General features: G+C 36.3%; 1 protein-coding gene across 1 annotated transcript in view; it reads left to right on the top strand.

The window, feature by feature from the left end:
* The first annotated feature begins 426 nt into the window (after positions 1–426).
* Positions 427–19,286, top strand: part of lingo3a (leucine rich repeat and Ig domain containing 3a) — a 33,908-nt gene continuing 15,048 nt past the window's right edge. Inside the window, exon 1 of the mRNA XM_067398694.1 lies at positions 427–470. The gene's annotated coding sequence lies outside the window, so the exon portion shown is untranslated. The remainder of the gene's footprint in view (positions 471–19,286) is intronic.

The raw sequence follows: 19,286 nt of genomic DNA, 5'->3' as shown, positions 1-19,286 counted from the left end.
TAAGCGATCAGTTCGCTGGCAGTGTGAGTTTTGAAGCCATACAGCAGTAGTGGAGAGTAGAAGAGAGGCAGGCTCGCTCACATATCACCGCTTCACAGAGTACAACTCATTCTGCCTGATACGCTCACACACACTCTCTCTTTTCCCTCACACACTTGTGCAGAAAACCACACATCATCCCTCCTGTCACTGGAGCAATGTGTACGGAGAACCTGATGACTACCGGTTGGCAACAGTAGAAGACAAAAGAACGATCCAGTGGCGAGAAGAGGGACGATCTGGTTGGGATCTTGGAATCCGATGCTGCAGCAAGGAGCATCTGCAAGCTTAATTGGGCGACTCAACCCAAGCAGCTGTGCACAGCCCACACGCCGAAGCTGAGAGGGACAGCCGAAACCGAGGATAGACAAGTACAACGGGCTGACAGGGCTGCTGATGTGGACCTACAACCTGTCAAGTTCTAGCCCTGGGTGAGCACTTTCATCTTCTACAGAAAGGGGTCATTTAGTGTGGCAAATTGGCAGTGTCCCACCTGTAATTAGGGCTGAAATATAGGGGGCTGATTGGGGAAGTCAGACCTGTAACTTATCATCTTTGCCGTTGGGTTGACAAGGATCCCGGCGGATACCGTATTGTTAATTTAAATCAGTTGCTATTGCTTTAGGAGCTTCAAAAGCATTTATACTCAATCTAATGCAACAATGCAGCCTGTGCCCAGCTTAATTACCTCTGTGGTGTTCGTGCATGCAAATAACGAGCCTCATCATTTAAATACGGCTGGTCTGTCTTCTTTGGATGTCCTCTTCAAGGTGGTTTTAAAGGGATAGTTCATTCAAAAATGAGATTCTGTCATTTACTCACACTGCTTACAAACCCATGTGACATTATTCTGTGAAATGGAACAACAGAAGATGCCTTGAAGTGTTGGTATGTACTTTTCCATTTTTAGTGACTATGTCTGTCCAAAAAGGACAGAAAACATCACGAGTCGCAGGGCAGTGAAATGAGATAAGAAGGAAAAAACCCCCCCGCAATATTACTCGATTCCCATATTTTTTAAAGGTTGATCTAAATTTAGTTTGAGTGTTGACCAAAATTGAAAATTATCCCATGATTTACTCAAGGGGGTTCTTGGCGTATATGACTTTCTTCTTTTAGACGAACACAATTGTGACCCTGGACCACAAAAACAGTCATAGGGTCATTTTTTTGAAATTGAGATTTGTTAGGATAGGACAATATTTGTCTGAGATACAACTATTTGAAATGTTGAGAAAATCACATTTAAAGTTGTCCAAATGAAGTCCTTAGCAATGCATATTCACTCACAAAAATATTTTTTGATATATTTATGGTACACTCTAAAAAATGCTGGGTTGTTTCAACCCAAGTTTGGGTCAAAAATGGCCAAACCCAACCATTGGGTTAAATTTTTAAATGCATTTTTTAACCCAACGGTTGGGTTTGTCAATATTTGACCCAAATTTGGGTTGAAACAACCCAGCATTTTTTAGAGTGTAAGAAATTTACAAAATATCTTCATGGAACATACTTAATTTACTTTACTTAATATCCTAAAGATTTTTGGCATAAAAGAAAAATCGACAATTTTGACCCATACAATGTATTGTTGGCTATTGCTACAAATATACACGTGAGATTTTTGACTGGTTTTGTGGTCCAGGGTCACGACTGGAGTTATATAAAAAAAATATCCTGGCTCTTCCAAGCTTTATAATAGTAGTGAATGGCGCTCATGATTTTGAAGCCTAAAAAAGCACATACATCCATCATAAATGTAATTCATACGACTCCATGGCTTTAATAAAGGCCTTCTGAAGCAAAGCAATGCATTTTTGTAAGAAAAATATGCATATTAAAACATTATAAACTATAATAACCAGCTTCCGACAAACATCCATCTGGGATACTTCATGGGATAATTTTCATTTTTGGGTGAACTATTCTTTTAAGGTTACAGTGACCACATCTGTCCAAGAGGACAAAAAAACACCACAAGAGTTGATTCAAAGAAACGTTTTTGAACATGAGATGATGGGTAGTGAAACAAGTCTTGAAGATGCATTTTTAAAAGTTGAACTAAATTAATTTGAGCACAATATGTGAGCGCAATGGTCAAAGATGTCCATCTTTGTCATTGACGGTAAAACATACTGGTTTGCAGCATGTGTCGTAACCAAAAGTGGCACAAATATCAGTGAATAGTGTCATAAATTTGCATCTGTTCCTCATATAAACCTGTTCATCTGACTTTAAAAAGACTCAAAATGTAGTTCATGGGTCAAGTGGGTTTTATGGTTAGTATAAACACTCGTATAGAAGAGAGATGCACAAATTTTGCATACGGATTTGAAATGACAATTTTCATTTTTGTGTGAATTTTGTGAACTTTAATTCTTTTGTACTAAAATGTACAAATGCAGCATTAGCTTGCACCATTAACACCATTAAGTGTATTCAAGTCCTCCTGGGAAGTTTATATTTACGAGTTAGGAAATCATGAATATTGCTGCTTTCACAACATGTAATTACCATGTAATTACCGTATATAAAGCTTTGATGGACTTGCACAGTGATGAAATGGTGCACAGCACTGCTTAAAGTCGAACGCACCTTAAATCGGCGAAGGTCAGGTGGTACAGAGGCCATGTGGTAGCTCGTAGCTGGTAGTACTCTAAGGTGCATTCGTGTCAGGTGCATTCAAACCACTACGGTCAATGCAAGATGGCGAAAAATACAGCAAGGCTTTTTAAATGATGAATAAAGATTGCACATCAGGTGTGTTTTTGCTTGTCACTATTCAGGCATCATATTTTCATTATAGTGTCTCTGCTCAAAGCTTTAACATCAAAACCATATTGAACACAAACTCTGATGGCAATAAAATGTGTGAAGCAATTTCATTTTGCCATCTCAGGTGTTGAGGGCATTACTGAACCTGGGTTATTCAGCCCCCTCTTACTGTAAGTGACAAGCTCTGTCTTTACTGGATCAGCAGCTTAAGGATTCAATGTTGCCTTTATGACAACAGTAAGACACAAAGAGCTCCTGATGAAAGCATGATGAGCAGAGAGGATCACTCTGTGTGTGGGCAGTGGAAGAGGATGAAAATACATTGCAGATGTTGTGTTCGAATCAGTACAGACAATAAAGATCAGGCTTTCCGCTGGGAAGGAATAATTCCTGTACAAGTTGTGATAGTCTTTTCTTCTCTATTGTGACATATATCCGAGTGAAACGGTTTCTCGAACAAGAAAAACTGCACGATGGATTTTGTCCATCAGGAATTGATTGGACCGTTTGACGGTTGTGTTTTGCTATTGGTCAATCTCATGTGAGTGACAGGTTGTCCCGCCCTCACGCCAGTAAATGCATCATCAGAGAAAAGAAGAGATGTTACTACAAAAGGGAGAAGTTATTAAAAATTTTGAGGGTACATGAGTTTTAAAAAATTAATGATGTGCACAGTTAAATAATTTAAAATAAATACTGCAGTATTCTATAATAAAATAAGAATGGTCGATTTTGATTTCATGGTGACTTATATACTGCACATACTCCTTTACTTAAGTCCCCATTTGTGTTACTTTTTCCAGTCACTTGTGTTCTCTGTTGAGCTCTTGTAAACTACTGCCAAGTTTCTTTGGTATCTCATTTAATGAGCTCGAGATTCCTCTGTTTCTTTGCAGGACTGGGCCTCCTTCAAGCCAAAGTACAGTAATTGGGCTATTGAAAACATCATGAAAAGGGGACAAAAACAGTTTTGAGCCAAACATTAATGTTTTATTCATTGCTTTGAAACAAGCAATATCGGAGGCTCCCAACGGAGTCCAAAAAATTCGATTTTACATGCAGCGCATATGACGAGTCTGTTATGGTTTGCATGTAAACTTCAAAGATCACTGCATGTGAGGCTTTTAAAAACTCAGTCTCCAGAATAAAAGACTAGTTCACCAGTTCCCACTCAGTTACTCACCCTTGTGCTGTTCCAAACATGTATGACTATTTATCTTCTTTTTTTTTTTGGAGTACAAAAGAAAATGTTTTGAAGAATGTTGTGGTTGTTCTTTTCCATGCAGTTACAATGAATGCGACTGATGCTTTCAAACATCACAAAGCACCATAAAAGTAGTCCATACGACTCATGCACTACATTCCTAGTTTTCTGAATCATATAGCTTTGAAGAACAGGCCCAGTTTAAGTTGCTGTTTATTGATAAAAGACAAAAATATTCAAAGGAAAGGATTTTTCATGTCGTGTACAGCCGAATGGAGTATATATTTTTATTATTTGTTTTATTTAGTATTTCATTTGGGTTTTTTATTTTCATATTTTTTATTTGTTCTCAAAGTATTCATATTTTTCCTCAAAATATTGATATCACTCCTATAATTTTTACTTTATTCTCAAAATATTATTTGAACCTTTATTTCTTTATTACAATTTTTTTTTTATCATTTTTTTTTTTATTTTTATTTTTTTTTTTTAGATATTGTCTCTCTTGGAAACTTGGACGATTTTATTTTAGCAATGGCTTACACACCATTTCATCACTCGAGAAGCAAATCAGTCTGATTTGTAAATGAATCATTTAGATTAACTCAACAGAAGGATTTGTTCATGTATCAGACATTGTTACTTCAGAAATTTTGCCCATAAACACTTGGAGAAAAGTGAGGGTGGATGTCAAGATTGTTAACAAAAAAAGAGTTAAGGACCTGATATACTAACGGCAAAGCTCAAAGTTCTTCATTTAGGGGTAAAACGAAGTTCAGCACTTGACGGAGGGCGTGTCTGAAGCTTGGTGCTGACGCAACCATCATAGTGACAACAGCCAATCACATTACTTTCCGGTGTTGCATGAATGCAAATGGCAGCGACTGCTCAAGGTTATTTGCATAAGGCAATCTGATTGGCTGACGCCTGCGTTGGGGCTTGAAAAGTTGAGAAATTTTCAACTTCTGCAATGAGCAATGCGAGTGAAGCAACGGAACCCACAAATCAGTTCAGCAACACATAACGTCGCCCATTCAAAGTAAATGAGAAGTGTCAATGCCGACGCCCCATGTGAATGCAGAATATATGTGCTGCACGCTTTCCTCTAAGTAACAAAATTAGCACAAAAAAAATGAGATAACAGCAAGCATTTTTTATAGAAAGCATAAGAAAAGCATCTGATCATAACAACATGGGTATGTTAGCATGAGCTCTGCAAATCAATGTCACGTTTATTTATATGGCATTTTATTCAATATATTGCTTAAAAGCAGGCAGCTTTACAGTATCAAACATGAAAAACATTGTCAGTGCCTCGTTTCCTCAGAAGCACGACTTCATTTTCTACTATAAAGCGGCTATCCAGTGTGTTCATGTTTTCACCTGCGGAGATCTTCCCTCGATGGACTCAACAGATGAAATGAGTCAGAGAACAGTTCTGCGTGAAAGAAGGCGAAGCCTCGGCGCACACTTCCTATTACATTATCGTCACGGACCAGTGGTACTATAAAGGTGTTTTGCAGCTTTTCTTGAGCTTCGTTTTGGCCTGATATTGTTCAAAATGATGTCACATCAGTTCGTTCTTTGATTTCATGTGGAGTATTTCAGGGCTTTTATATGGCTTCAGAAGGCTTTGAAAATATAGAACATTAGTCATGTGGACCACTTTTATGGTGCTTTTGTAAAGCTGCAAAGCATTCCACACTAATTGTAACAGCATTGAAAACAGCACCCAGTTCAATTCTTTAAATATCTCCTTTTGTGTTTCACAGAAGAAAAAGTACTATGGTGCTAAATTCAAGTATTGTGGTATTTACATGGTAAACAAGAATACTAGGGTATAACAATGGTCCCCGGTTCACTCTGTACTGGCAGCGTTCACTGTAATTGTCCTTTTTTTGTTACTGTAGTTGCTGCTATGGCTTGAGGCAGAAATGTGACGCAGATAATGCATTTCCCGATATCTTCGCTTTTAACATGACGGATTCTTCCATCCTTTGATATCCAACTTTCTTCCAAGTGGTTTAGAGGACGGCTTGTAGCGCTTTTCCTCTGCTCAGTCATGGACTAGAATTACCTTTTCACTGTCCTTGGCTACTTTCTAATGTTCGGGGTGAGGCTCAGGTTGCATGTCTTCGGTGTCGCCCTGCATTGGGCCTTCATTTCAGCCAGCTCTTTAATTATGTAATTGGATTAACAACCTACGCATCAAACAAGCCCTAAAGCTGTTTGTCCTCTTCTATCAAGATGAGATTGATTTGATGGGAAGGTATTTGATAAGCTGTCCCCTTAATTTCCACTCATCAGTTGCTGGCAGATGGAGGTTGATTAATTTTTTAAATGTTATTCCCCAAAATAGCCCCTCTGGGTTGGAAGTCCACCCACAGGTTACACAAGAGGCAGATATCTCAAGCTAGATGGCATTAGTAGACGTTTCCCGACTGCTTCCATGTTGATGTTGACGTTTAATCAATTATTCATTGCGCTCTACAATTGGCCATATCTGATAAATCCCGAGCGATGACATATTAAGGCCACGTTGTGAACGCAGCGCCTCAAAGTTTCTGCCAGACAACCCGGAGCTCTGTGTCATGAAGGGTAATGATGTACGGAGACTAATAACTCTATTCCGCTCATTTTCACGCATGATACTCATAGTATCAATTTAAAGACTTCTATCTCCCCTCTGTTCTGCATTAAAGTCATGACTCATTTCATCAGCCAATTTTACTGGCTGAGATGGAGAGAAAGCCGTTCAGCCTGGTGTCACTTCAACATATAATTCATATCCATTCGCTGGAGGAATGAGTGTGATAATGACAGGAAGTGAATTTGTAGTGCTTTCGTTTTCTTTTTTCTTTTTTGTGTCACATTGGAAGTTTGGTAGGAGGTTCATTTGCTTGACTTTTACATGGTTTCTGAGCTAAAAGCATATGAAACAGCAAAACTTTTTCTAAGGGGCTGTTTACACGACATAGTTTTCAACTAAAAACCGTTTAAAGGCCGTTCCATTACACGACAACAGCATTTTGGTGGCCTGAAAAACTTTTGAAAATGGGTTTCAAAGTGCAAGTTTTTGAAAACAGACTCTATGTAAACAACAAAAATGCAAATCTGTGGAAACAATGACATCATGCACATGCGCATTACATGTTCAGTCTATGGTGATTCATCGCCATCTAATGTCCTGCCAGCAGAATACAGCATTTTTAATCGCTTTCGTGGATTCGTGTGAATGGGGATCGTTTTGACAATGGTGCAGTCTGTACGCAGAAAACTCAAAGGAAAAACTTCTCCATTTTAACCATATCGTTGTTGTGTAAATGTACCCTAAGTCGTAGCATGGCTAGATAAAGGGGCCGTTTGCACGACACCATTTTCAACTAAAAACGTAAAACTTTTAATGCGTTTTGGCTGTTCATTTACACGACTATGGCATATTGGGTGCCTGAAAACGCAAACTTTTGAAGACGGGTTTCATGCACATGTGCATTACACGTTCAGTCTATAGTGTTTCATTCTGCCTGCCAGCAGATTACAGCGTTTTTAGTCGTTTTTGCGGATTCGTGTGAATGGGGATCGTTTTGACAATGGTGTCGTCTGTACACTAAAAACTCAAAGGAAAAGCTTCTCTGTTTTAACCATATCATTTTCTTGTAAACGCACCCTAAATTAAAAAAAGTTTTAAGAAAGTAAAAATTATGGGAATTAAGTGGTTACTAACTTAATCTTGTAATGCTATTTACAAGATAAAATTCTCCATTTTGACCTTTCTCTACAGTGGCCCAGTAGTGCACAACACAATGAAATTAAAAAAGCAAACATAAGTTCACAACACAACGAAATCAAGCCACAACACAACAGAAATGCTCCCGACCACTAGGGGGCTCTCAGAGCTCGTTAATATAAGTATTCCTTGCCACTGTTCTATAAAGATATCAATAGCATGATTAGTGTTAAGTATGTAAACGTTGTATATCGACATGAAATATTAATTTAAAATCACTTGAGTGCACAATAGCTTCATATTTATACCTGTGAATGATTTGACGCGCTACCACGGATGAAGGGAACGTCTGACAACTGCACCAAGTGGTTAAAACGTATAATTTGTATTCATTACAATGACTTTGTTTTAAAAACAGACATGTTCAAATTCCAAAGCTTGTTAGTTCCTGTTGGTAAGTCTGACAAGCTTTGTAATTTGAACATGTCTGTTTTTAAATGTTAAAAGTAATTTTAATGAATACAAATTATACGTTTTAACCACTTGGTGGAATTGTCAGGCGTTCCCTTCATCATTCGCCATGGTAGCGCGTCAAATCATTCACAAGTATAAATATGAAGCCATTGTGCACTCAAGTGATTTTAAATTAATATTTCATGTCGATAAACAGTGGTTAAATACTGCTGAAACTAATCGTGGTATTCATATCACTGCTGACTCTATAAAACATTGGCAAGGAATACCAACAATACCGAGCTCGGGAACCCCCTAGTGGTCGGGAGCATTTCCGTGGTGTTATGGCTTGCTTTCGTTGTGTTATGGCTTGATTTCTTTGTGTTATGGCTTGATTTCGTTGTGTTGTGGCTCGATTTCGTTGTGTTATGGCTTGATTTTGTTGTGTTATGGCTTTATTCCGTTGTGTTGTGAACTTGTTTGCTTTTTTCATTTCGTTGTGTTGTGCACTACTGGGCCACTGTATTTCTCAGAATAACTATTTAATTTACATAATTTTGAATATTGTTAATGTATTGCTATAGTTTTTTTTTATTATTAAATATAGCTGCATCTGCTAATTTTTTACTTTTTTCTCAATTCTTCTGTCAATCCCATAATTTTCACTTTATTCTCATAATATTCACTCTGTTTTCAAGATATTACTTTTCTCAAAATAAGTCTGCTTTATTCTCATAATTTTCACTTTATTCTCACAATATTACTATATTTTCATTATTTGCTGCCTCTCATTTTTGTTGGTTTAACTGTCGGACAATGCTGCTTTAGAAATATTAATGGTTTGCACACTGTTTCATCAAGTATTTAGTAGTATTTTTTTTCTCGTCCCAGTTTTTCAGTTTTTTGAAGATTCACAGCCTGTCTTCTCTGTGCAAACAGCCCTGGTTGATCTTTTCATTTTTTTCTGTAGACGAAACCGTGCCATAGTTGCTCCAGAAACTTTTGGACTTGAAGAGGCTTTGATGTCGATCGTGAGCAAAACAGCCATTCCCCAAGGATGGTTTAATTGTTCACGTTCCTTTATTGGATCGTTCTTGACAATATGGCGACAGATGGTGAGAGAGAGATCGGTTTAAACCCACACCATTTTGCTTCCCGTCCCTGCGGTAGCTGTCAGAAAGACCTGGATCATTTCATCAGATGGATTTTATAATGACGCTCCAATACACACCAAAGTGGAATCAGCAAGAGAGTTTGTTTACACAGCATATCAAGGTGTCTTCAAGCTGGCGTTCAGCAAGCGGTACTGGGGCGGCGTCCAAAAAAATTCTCTTGTGCCTTGTGGAAATGGATCCACTCTGTTGAGAGTTTGCCAGATGTCGTTTTACTAGATGTCAAATGGATGAAGGATGTAGAAAGAATGACTAAAGGCAATTGATTTTGGTTGTCGGTGATGGACGGTATGGCTCCAGAGCTCCAGTTCATTCCTATTGGATGCTCTATAAAGCTTGTCTCCCAACCAAGCTTGGCAGAGCTTATCTTTTCTGTGCGACACCCTCCGTACCCTTAACTTCCTGTCGTTCAGCTGTTTGCGGGGCTTCGTGGAGGCAATAAAATGACCCCCATGTCAATGCATCCATCTGGGCGAGGCCGAATTCAGAATGATGGGACCTCGGAGGACCTGCCATGAATTTCTCATGTGACTTAAAATAGAAAGTACAGACAAGCTTGAACATCTCAAGCCTGTTGCCAGGCATTGATGAATTATTCAACTATAATGGAAAACACACTGATCATAGAGCCTTATGTGGCAGTTTCATAGCAGCAATTCTTGCAGCTACAAATTCTCATTTTGTCTCCATCTCTGTCTGTTTCTTCCTTTTTATGTTTCGATTTTCTTTCTGTTGCATTGGAATGTGGTATACAGTTAATTCGTTTGATTTTACTAATTTAATCTCACAATGGTACACCTTTATTCTCATTATTTTGACCTTAACTACTATTATTGTCACTTTGCTCTCAAAATATTACTACTTTTCTCAAAATTTTGCTCCTTTATTGTCATAAATTTCAATTTATTCTCAAATGTTAGTATTTTAAAAATTTTGACTTGACAAAATATTACTATTCTAAAAATAGTACTACAAAATATTCCTTTTCTCATTATTTTCACTTTATTCTCAAAACATTTCTACTTTATTTACATAATTTTGACATTTTTTTCAAAAATATTTCTGTTCTGCAATTATTACATTTTTATCATTTTCACTTTATTCTCCAAATATTGCTACTTTCTCAAAAGGTTATTCCTTTATTTTGAAGTTTCACTTTATTCTCAAATATTACTTCTTTATTTTCATAATTTTGACTTTTGTTGACAAAACATTTATATTCTGAAAATATTACTCCTTCATTCTCATAATTTTCACTTTATTCTAAAAATATTGCTACTTTTCTAAAAAATATTACTAATTTATTCTCATACTTTGCACTTTCTTCTCAAATATTACTTTGTTTTCATAATTTTGGCTATTGTTTACAAAATACTATTCTCAAAATATTACTAATAATTTTGCTTTACTCTCAAAATATTACTATTTTTTATAATTTTTATGAAAAATGTTTACAAATATTCCTACTTTTCTCAAAATATTACTCATTTATTCTCATAAATTTACGTCTCTAAATATTACTGATTTTCTCAAAATATTACACCTTTATTCTCATATTTTTCACTTTATTCCTAAAATATTATTTTTTTTTTATAAATTTAACTTTTGTTCACAAAATATCACTGCTTCATTCTCATAATTTTTAATACTTTTCTCAAAATATTACTGCTTTTTCATTATTTTGACTATTCACAAAATATTACTACTTTTTTCAGTTTTATTCACCTTTATTTAAAAAATATTTCTAATTTGTTCTCAATTTTGATTTATATTCTGTTTCGATTTTTTCCTCTCACACTCATGCTTGGCTACATTGCTGTGGTCGATCTTTGACTAGTGCTTTTGAAGGTTTCAAACTGTCATTGTGGGATTTGTCTGAAAGGACATTTGTCAAGGACACAATCAGGTTCTTCACTGTCTGTCTTCGATCAGGGGTGACGTAAAATTGCAACACTGTCAAAGCTCAAAACTGTCACGCAAGAAAGGAAGCAAGATTGTAATTGGATAATCCATCTTTTTTGTCACATGCACATCATTTCTCAAGTAAGGTCAGCTGTTTATTTTGCTGTCTGCTTTTACTGCAAGAGAAGAATGAAAAATGTATGCCAGAGGATATTTTAATTAGGAGATCTGTTTGATCATGTTAATCTACAAAAAACAAAACAAAACAGATTAGGTAGAAAACAGGTAATTATATTTATTATATTTGGCTTTTTCTGAAATATTAATTTAATTGGCATTGTGATTATTTTCATTACTATTAAAGCACATTTTCACCCACAATTAGGAGTATAGTAATGTGAGAAATCTGTCTTATTACTGTAATACTAAGAAGATATAATAACATTGAACAAAATCTGTACACTTATCAAATTAACTGTACACTTAATCAACTTAAATTATTCAGCTTTTGACAAATTGTCAACTTTTTTTGTGATTTATGTTGTTAAATAATGTCCTCATAAAAGCTGTCATGCTTAGCAATAATGAAAAAAGAACGGCAGTCCTTTTGAATTTGCAGAGCTTGCTGGAAAAAAGTACAGAGCGCTGGATATTCTCAGTACTTTCTTCGTTCCTCATATCTCTTTTCATCCTCCTTCCTCTCTTCCATCTTAAGCCTGTTCTCAAAGAGGCCTTAGGATTGTCAGTCATTTGCAGTGGCTCAGCGTTAATTCCCGGCAAACTTTGGGGCATTGACGGTGCTCCCACCCACTGGATTTATATGGTGACAGCCAAAAGGGAAAGCTTGAGCTCTTGGTGGAGTAAAAAGGGAGCACTCGGCAAGTTCCAAACACTCCCCCAATCCCCTCTTTCTTCCCATCTTTCACCAAACCTGGTTCTGTCATGTCGTATAATTACCATAAACGTAGTTTCAGAAAAATATTCATCACTGTTCTTGTGATAAAATAAGGTAAAAAAAAAAAAAACTGAACTAACGGGCCATTTACACAACACCTTTTTTAAACTTTTGAAAACAGGCTTCAAAGTGCAAATGTTTTGAAAACAATACCATTATCGTCTCTGTGTAAACAACAAAAATGCAAATTTGTAACCTGGAACAATCTCTGTGCGTAAGGCCGGAAAACCATACTGGATGCCCGTGATCTTCGGGCCCTTAGACGGCACTGCATCACATACAGGAATGCTACTGTAATGGAAATCACAACATGGGCTCAGGAATACTTCCAGAAAACATTTTCGGTGAACACAATCCACCGTGCCATTCACCGTTGCCAGCTAAAACTCTATAAGTAAAAAAAAAGCCATATCTAAACATGATCCAGAAGCGCAGACGTTTTCTCTGGGCCAAGGCTCATTTAAAATGGACTGTGGCAAAGTGGAAAACTGTTCTGTGGTCAGACAAATCAAAATTTGATGTTCTTTTTGGAAAACTGGGATGCCATGTTATCCGGACTAAAGAGGACAAGGACAACCCAAGTTGTTATCATCACAGTTCAGAAGCCTGTATCTCTGATGGTACGGGGTTGCATGAGTGCATGTGGCATGGGCAGCTTACACATCTGGAAAGGCACCATCAATGCTGAAAGGTATATCCAAGTTCTAGAACAACATATGCTCCCATTCAGATGTCGTCTCTTTCTGGGAAGACCTTGCATTTTCCAACATGACAATGCCAGACCACATACTGCATCAATTACAACATCATGGCTGTGTAGAAGAAGGATCCGGGTACTGAAATGGCCAGCCTGCAGTCCAGATCTTTCACCCATAGAAAACATTTGGCGCATCATAAAGAGGAAGATGCGACAAAGAAGACTTAAGACAGTTGAGCATCTAGAATCCTGTATTAGACAAGAATGGGACAACATTCCTATTCCTAAAATTGAGCAACTTGTCTCCTCAGTCCTCAGACGTTTGCCACACAGTAAACATGGCCTCGTCCCAACTTTTTTGAGATGTGTTGATGCCATGAAATTTAAAATCAACTTATTTTTCCCCAAAAACACACAAAGGAAAAACGTTTACATTTTATAGCATATTGCTGTCATGTAAACAAAACAAAGCCTTCACTTCAATGCATGTCTCTTTTTCAATGCAAATGTTTCATTCATTTTCGATTAGTGAGTCTCTTATTTGATTTGTAGGTATTATAAAAAATATATTATATATTTTTATAATCATTTTGGCGGATGTTTTTATGTATCAGTTGAATGAGTCATTGAATCATTTATTCAGTGATTCAATGACTCATTAAAAACACACCCGCTTTTGGCCACCCACTTGCATAACAATGTAACCTGCAGAAGTAATCATTGAACGAATTAGCGAACGAGTCTTTTTAGTACAGATTTAAATAATTCTAATGGGATTAATTAAAATCCTCACCACTAAATTAAGACTTGTATCCAAATTACTCATTTATTTAAGGCTTTAAATAGTCACAAAATGACAGCTTCGCAAGAATTAAACAATCATGCCTCAGTGCATGCTAGGAAGAGGGCGAATGCGACTCAACTACAAAAGCTCTTTTCAGGCATATCTGAATATAAAAAGCAATAATACAATATTTTAATATGGAATCAACATGTCTTAGGTTATTTTTCAGCATTACTTACTAGAGTGCTCATTTTAGAGCCTAAGATTTTGGATTTATTTACTTTAAGTGCAGCTTTATTTTGTTCCAAATGCAACTTCTTTTTTTTTATCCTGTAATTGGAATTTTTTTATCTCACAATGTGACTTTATATCATTTTTCGTAATTGTGACTGTATTTCACAATTGTGACTTTTTCACAATTGCAATGTTTTTCTCCCAGCTGTGAATTTATTTCACAATTGTATTTCACAAATATTTTTTTTCTTGCGATTGTCGCTCACAATGTGACTTTATATCATAATTACATCTTTACTGCTTGTCATTTCAACTTTTTTTCTTATAATCTGGACTTTTTTTTCTCACAGTCTTGACTTTATATCTCAGCCTTTGTCACAATTGTTATTATTTCTAAAGTTCTAAACATACATATCTCACAACTGAGAGAATCTAATTTGAACAAAAAATGATAAGTACGATATTCTAATACGGAATCTTCATCTCTTTGGATATTTTCAGCATTATTTACTAGAGTGCTCCTTTACAATCTTAAAATGTTGGATTATTTACTTAAAGTTTAAATTTGCATAGACTTTTCATACAATAAATAGAAACCTATGGATTAAACAGAAAAATTCCAAACCATTTCTAGCTACAAGATAATCTAGTTCAGTTTTGTTGGTGTGCAGCAAACACTTCCTGATGTGTTTTCTGGGCCAGAAGGGATTTACAATAGCACAACTGCGATAAATCCCACAAAGTGTGAAAACGTTAGCGATGCAACAGGTTTCACATGGGACATCCTCTGCTGCTGGTTAGCCTTCTGTCGTGTGGTCTCTTTCCTAGAGACAGTATAAGTCTGCCAGCTGTCATCGCTAGACCACTGTTGTCTAGCCAGTGCAGAGATTAGAGCTGGTTATTGGAAAAAGCAAAAGCAGGCAGTGTGCCACAGGATTAAGGAAGATGCTGAAGTAGGCCAGGCTCGCATTCAGAACATAAATACTGGGGCCACTGTCCCAGAACATCAGCCGCGTAATAACGGTTAATCCTTCTATTTTACACCGGCACATGCCTGTCATATTTCTGTCTAGGTTGGACATTATGCGGTATGCTGCCGTTGTGACAAAAATAAGTGTAGACTCCATGGTTTTCCTTTCATTTGAGGTTATATTCATACTTCTAGTTTGACGCAGAGTGGGTGGTAAACAGCATTACTTTTGGATGCTGCTGGGTGTTTTCGCGTTTTCGTCATTGTTTGTAATCAGGTTTACAATGAGATACGAGAAGCTTATTATCCAGCAAGCTTGAGGAAACTCATTCAAGGTTTGAATTACCTCTCTCTTGTTTAATAAAATCAGGCACATATTGCTTGATGCCTATTTGTTGAGGGCTCTGCACACATTTCTGTAATGAAGCCTGTTTCAGACAAATTCAAAGATAATTATGACATTATTTTTCACAATTGTGACTTTTTCTAATAGCCACTTTTTCTTGTAATTGCGACTTTATATTTCAGAACTGTAACTTTATTCTCGCAACTGCCATTATATCTCACAATATGACTTATTCTCATAATTGCACTTTTTTTTCTTGCAGTTACGACTATATTTCATAATTGTGACTTTTTTTGTTGTTGTATTTACAATGTGACTTTTTCTGACAATTACGACTTTATATCTCATAGTTATAGCTGTAGCACTTTATTTTACAGTCCTATTTCGCATGTACTATATATACTTATTGTAGTAATTACAATAACTGGATAATAACTAGATACTAGTCCTGAACCTACCCCTAAACCAAATCTTAACTCATGTAGTTGCCTTATATTATTCAGTACTTTCTTGGTACGTACACTGTAAGCACATGCTGTAAAATAAAGTGCAACCATTATAGTTTTTTTTTATTGCAACTGTTTTCTTGTAATTGGGACTTTTATATCTTAATGCTCTCATAATTTATGTTTTTTTTCTCATAATAGCCACTTTTTGTCTTTTAATTGCAACTTTATATTTTTAGAACTATGAATTTTTGGGCCAGATTTACAAAATGGTGAAAATTATTGTGAGAGCAGAATTCCACAAATGCGCCGATGGCAAGTTTTGCACATGATGTACTGCTAAAACACAAATTCAAGAACACAGATGCAGTCAAATCATTTACATAATGACCAACGCAATCTACCAAATTAGTGTTGGGTCACAAATAAGCAGCTGATGTTCATCTGGTCGACACAGGCGCAACTTGTTATATGTAATATACGGATAACGTCTTCCTCTGGGATTCCAACAAAATTAATACGAGTGGAAAATATTTTTTCCCTTCTACCACGCGCTCTCTGTTCTCTGCGGTGTCTCCTCCTAGCAGCAACAATTGCTGCCATGATGCAAAATGGGTTAAGACATGCTTTTTTTAAATTATGGCTCAAATACCAGTAAATTGATGAGCGCAAAATCCTACAGAGTTGGAGATGGAGATACAACTTTGTATTTCACAATCGCAGCTACTTTTATGTCTTAATGCGACCCTCGAACAATTTGCAACTTTATTTCTCGCAATTGCAAATATATATTTGACAATTCTGACTTTTTTCTTGTGTTTGCTGCTGTATCTCTTAATGTGACTATTTCTGACAATTGTAACTATCTCTTAATTACAGCTTTTTTCTCATAATTGGGACTTTTATATCCCACAGTGTGACATTCTCACAATTGCGACTTAATTTCTCATCATTGCGACTCTTGTAATTGCAACTTTTTATCTCACAGTCGTGTATTTTTCTCGTAATAGGAACTTTATATCTCACAATTATAACTTTTTCCTCATAATTGTTAATACAAATCTCAAAATGTCTAGTTACAGTATCTCAATTATCAGTTTTTTTTTTACTTCCATCAAACTGACTTCTATCAATCGCTACCAGTCCTCTTGCGTGTTATAATGGTTGTACCGTGTTTTGTCTGTAACTGAAACTGAGGCATATGGAGCCTATATAGACCTGTATTTTCAAGGAACCCAGTTTGACTCGAGTCACTCCAAACTTAACCTCGGGCTCATTATCCTGCAACAGCTGCTGGTGTCAAATGGTTGTCACTGCGTTCTCAAATTTATACTGGTTGACTGAATTGCAGTGATAAATAGATGGAGTCATGTTCTAGTATGCATCGTAAATCAAAAGCTTACCCTTTAAAAAAAAACCTTTTTACTCAAAAGCTTAATTTTAGTGGAATTATATCTACTATATACACTCTAAAAGGAGCATAAAAACTAGTCAAGGAGAAGTTACAACCTTTCTTTTTAATTCACTCAAGTGAGCCAAGAGCGTTTGATTTGATCAATGTGCATTTCCCAGGCTTCAACTTTGCCATTCAGTCATTGAGTTCGACTTCTCAAGGCAGTTGAACTACACTAGTGTCAGACAGAGATTAGAGCAACCATTGATTTTGAGACACTTTTTAAAAGCAGTTTATTCTTTGACATGCATTTCAACAGTGAAACCTCAACGCTTAACCCTTTAACTGTCACCCCTCTTTTTGAGCAAGGATGTGAAAATGCACTATCCAAACTTAAATGGCTGTAATTCATGAATGCTTTGGAGTACAGACCTAAGGTTGGTCTCTTAAGGTTGGAAGGCACTCAGCAGAAGTGAAAGCACTTCAATAAATGAAAGTGTAAAAAAGTTATAGAAGTTTACTGTAAAACAAACTGTACTGTATAAAACATTTATTTTGTACAAAATATATGTTTAACAAAATAATTTTACTCTAAAATTGCTATACAATCAAAGCCATATGTCTAACCAAGAAGTGTTCCAAATTTGAAGTTATCACCACAAAAATTTAAGTTCTTATGAGATGTTTAGGTGCTATACCAAAAATAGCCACTGGGTGACACCCATTTTACATTGAATTTTTATTTTATTTTATGTGTTCTCCTGTGACAAATTCACAAAACAGTTGCCAAATATGGATGTTTGAGTCTCAGACCTTTCTGACCATATGCATTTTGTCAACATTAGAAAAACATTTGATTATAAAATGGTTAAAATAAATTCTGTACACTGAAACCTGCTAAAAGATTTTAAAGTACAGTTTCCATGGTAACTCAATGTCTGATTTCAAAATGGTTTTCACAGGATGATTTTTGAATTAAGTTTTCGAATGATACCTAATTTATGATGATTACTAAAATATGTGATAGGAAAAAAAGGCAATTAAAAAGACGTCAAGCATCCCGCTAGTGGGACTTTGACGGTTAAACTGCAGTTGTATAGATGCTGTTTTATTCTCACTGCCTGAATTTCTAGCCTTTTTTGGTTTCCATCTCCCATACATGCTCTGTTCTAAAGCCTATGAGCTGCCTACAGCGGCAGTAATTTAAGGGATCACAGGCATACCCTAAGCATGAAGGAAGGCAATTTCATTATGATACTTAATGTAATGCTAATGCAAAAAGCTCTGTACAAAAATAAATAAAATAAGTTGGATGGTGGACAAGGAAAAGTTGACTGTAAGTGGTTGCATTTCATTCTGTAAAGAATTTGCTTATTAGAGTAGCATGCTGTTAGCTTAGCAACATGCTAACTAATAATGTGTCAAATTCACCTGTGAGAAATGCTATTTTTTGATTTGCTTTACATAGTGGGCTCTGAATCAGTCACATATGAAGTTCCATAATGGTTAGGATGCTGCCTTTGTCTTTAGTTTTTGAAACTGAGCCACTATGTCAGAGGAGAATTTGTGGGGTTTTGCCAAAGGCTTCTGATAATTGTGAGGAACGGGATAAATTACTGAGGTAAAGACTGAGCATCAGCTTTCACACAGCAGGAAAATAAGAAACGGCTCTCACTGGTGCTTAAAAACTCCAGCTAATAGTGCCTAATTGCTCTTGCTGATTTGTAAGCAGGGAGAACATTGATTAAAGGCAAATTAAAAGTCATACACAGGGCTTGCCAACAGCCTAAGGGTCTTTTTGTCATTGCAGCTGCTGCATCTTACAGTAAAGCATTGCAAATCTCAACCAAAGGTCACGCTTTGACTGAATGAACAGTTAGCTCAACTATTAGCCCATTAGCTCAGTGCTGCACTAAGGAAGTGCTGTGCAAGGAAGATTAGTTTCAGGTGATCCAACGAGTGCACATGTGAACCAAAGGTAGTCAAAAACACATTTAGCTATTTGCATTTGTAAATGGAAATAAATACTAATCGTGTCCTGGCCTTCTAAAGAGCCACATAGGACTAAAGTTATTCTTCAAAACAATCAGAAGTACTATTTCTCTATCAGATTTTGTACATGGATGTGTAACAGTGATTTCCAAAATCACATGCTATAAATCCACTCTCATGGAAGGCTAAGCTAACTT

Source organism: Chanodichthys erythropterus, chromosome 10 (genome assembly GCF_024489055.1).
Source record: "Chanodichthys erythropterus isolate Z2021 chromosome 10, ASM2448905v1, whole genome shotgun sequence".
Taxonomy (NCBI): domain Eukaryota; kingdom Metazoa; phylum Chordata; class Actinopteri; order Cypriniformes; family Xenocyprididae; genus Chanodichthys; species Chanodichthys erythropterus.
The sequence above is the reverse complement of the archived record's forward strand: the minus strand, read 5'-3'. Positions and strand labels throughout refer to the sequence as shown.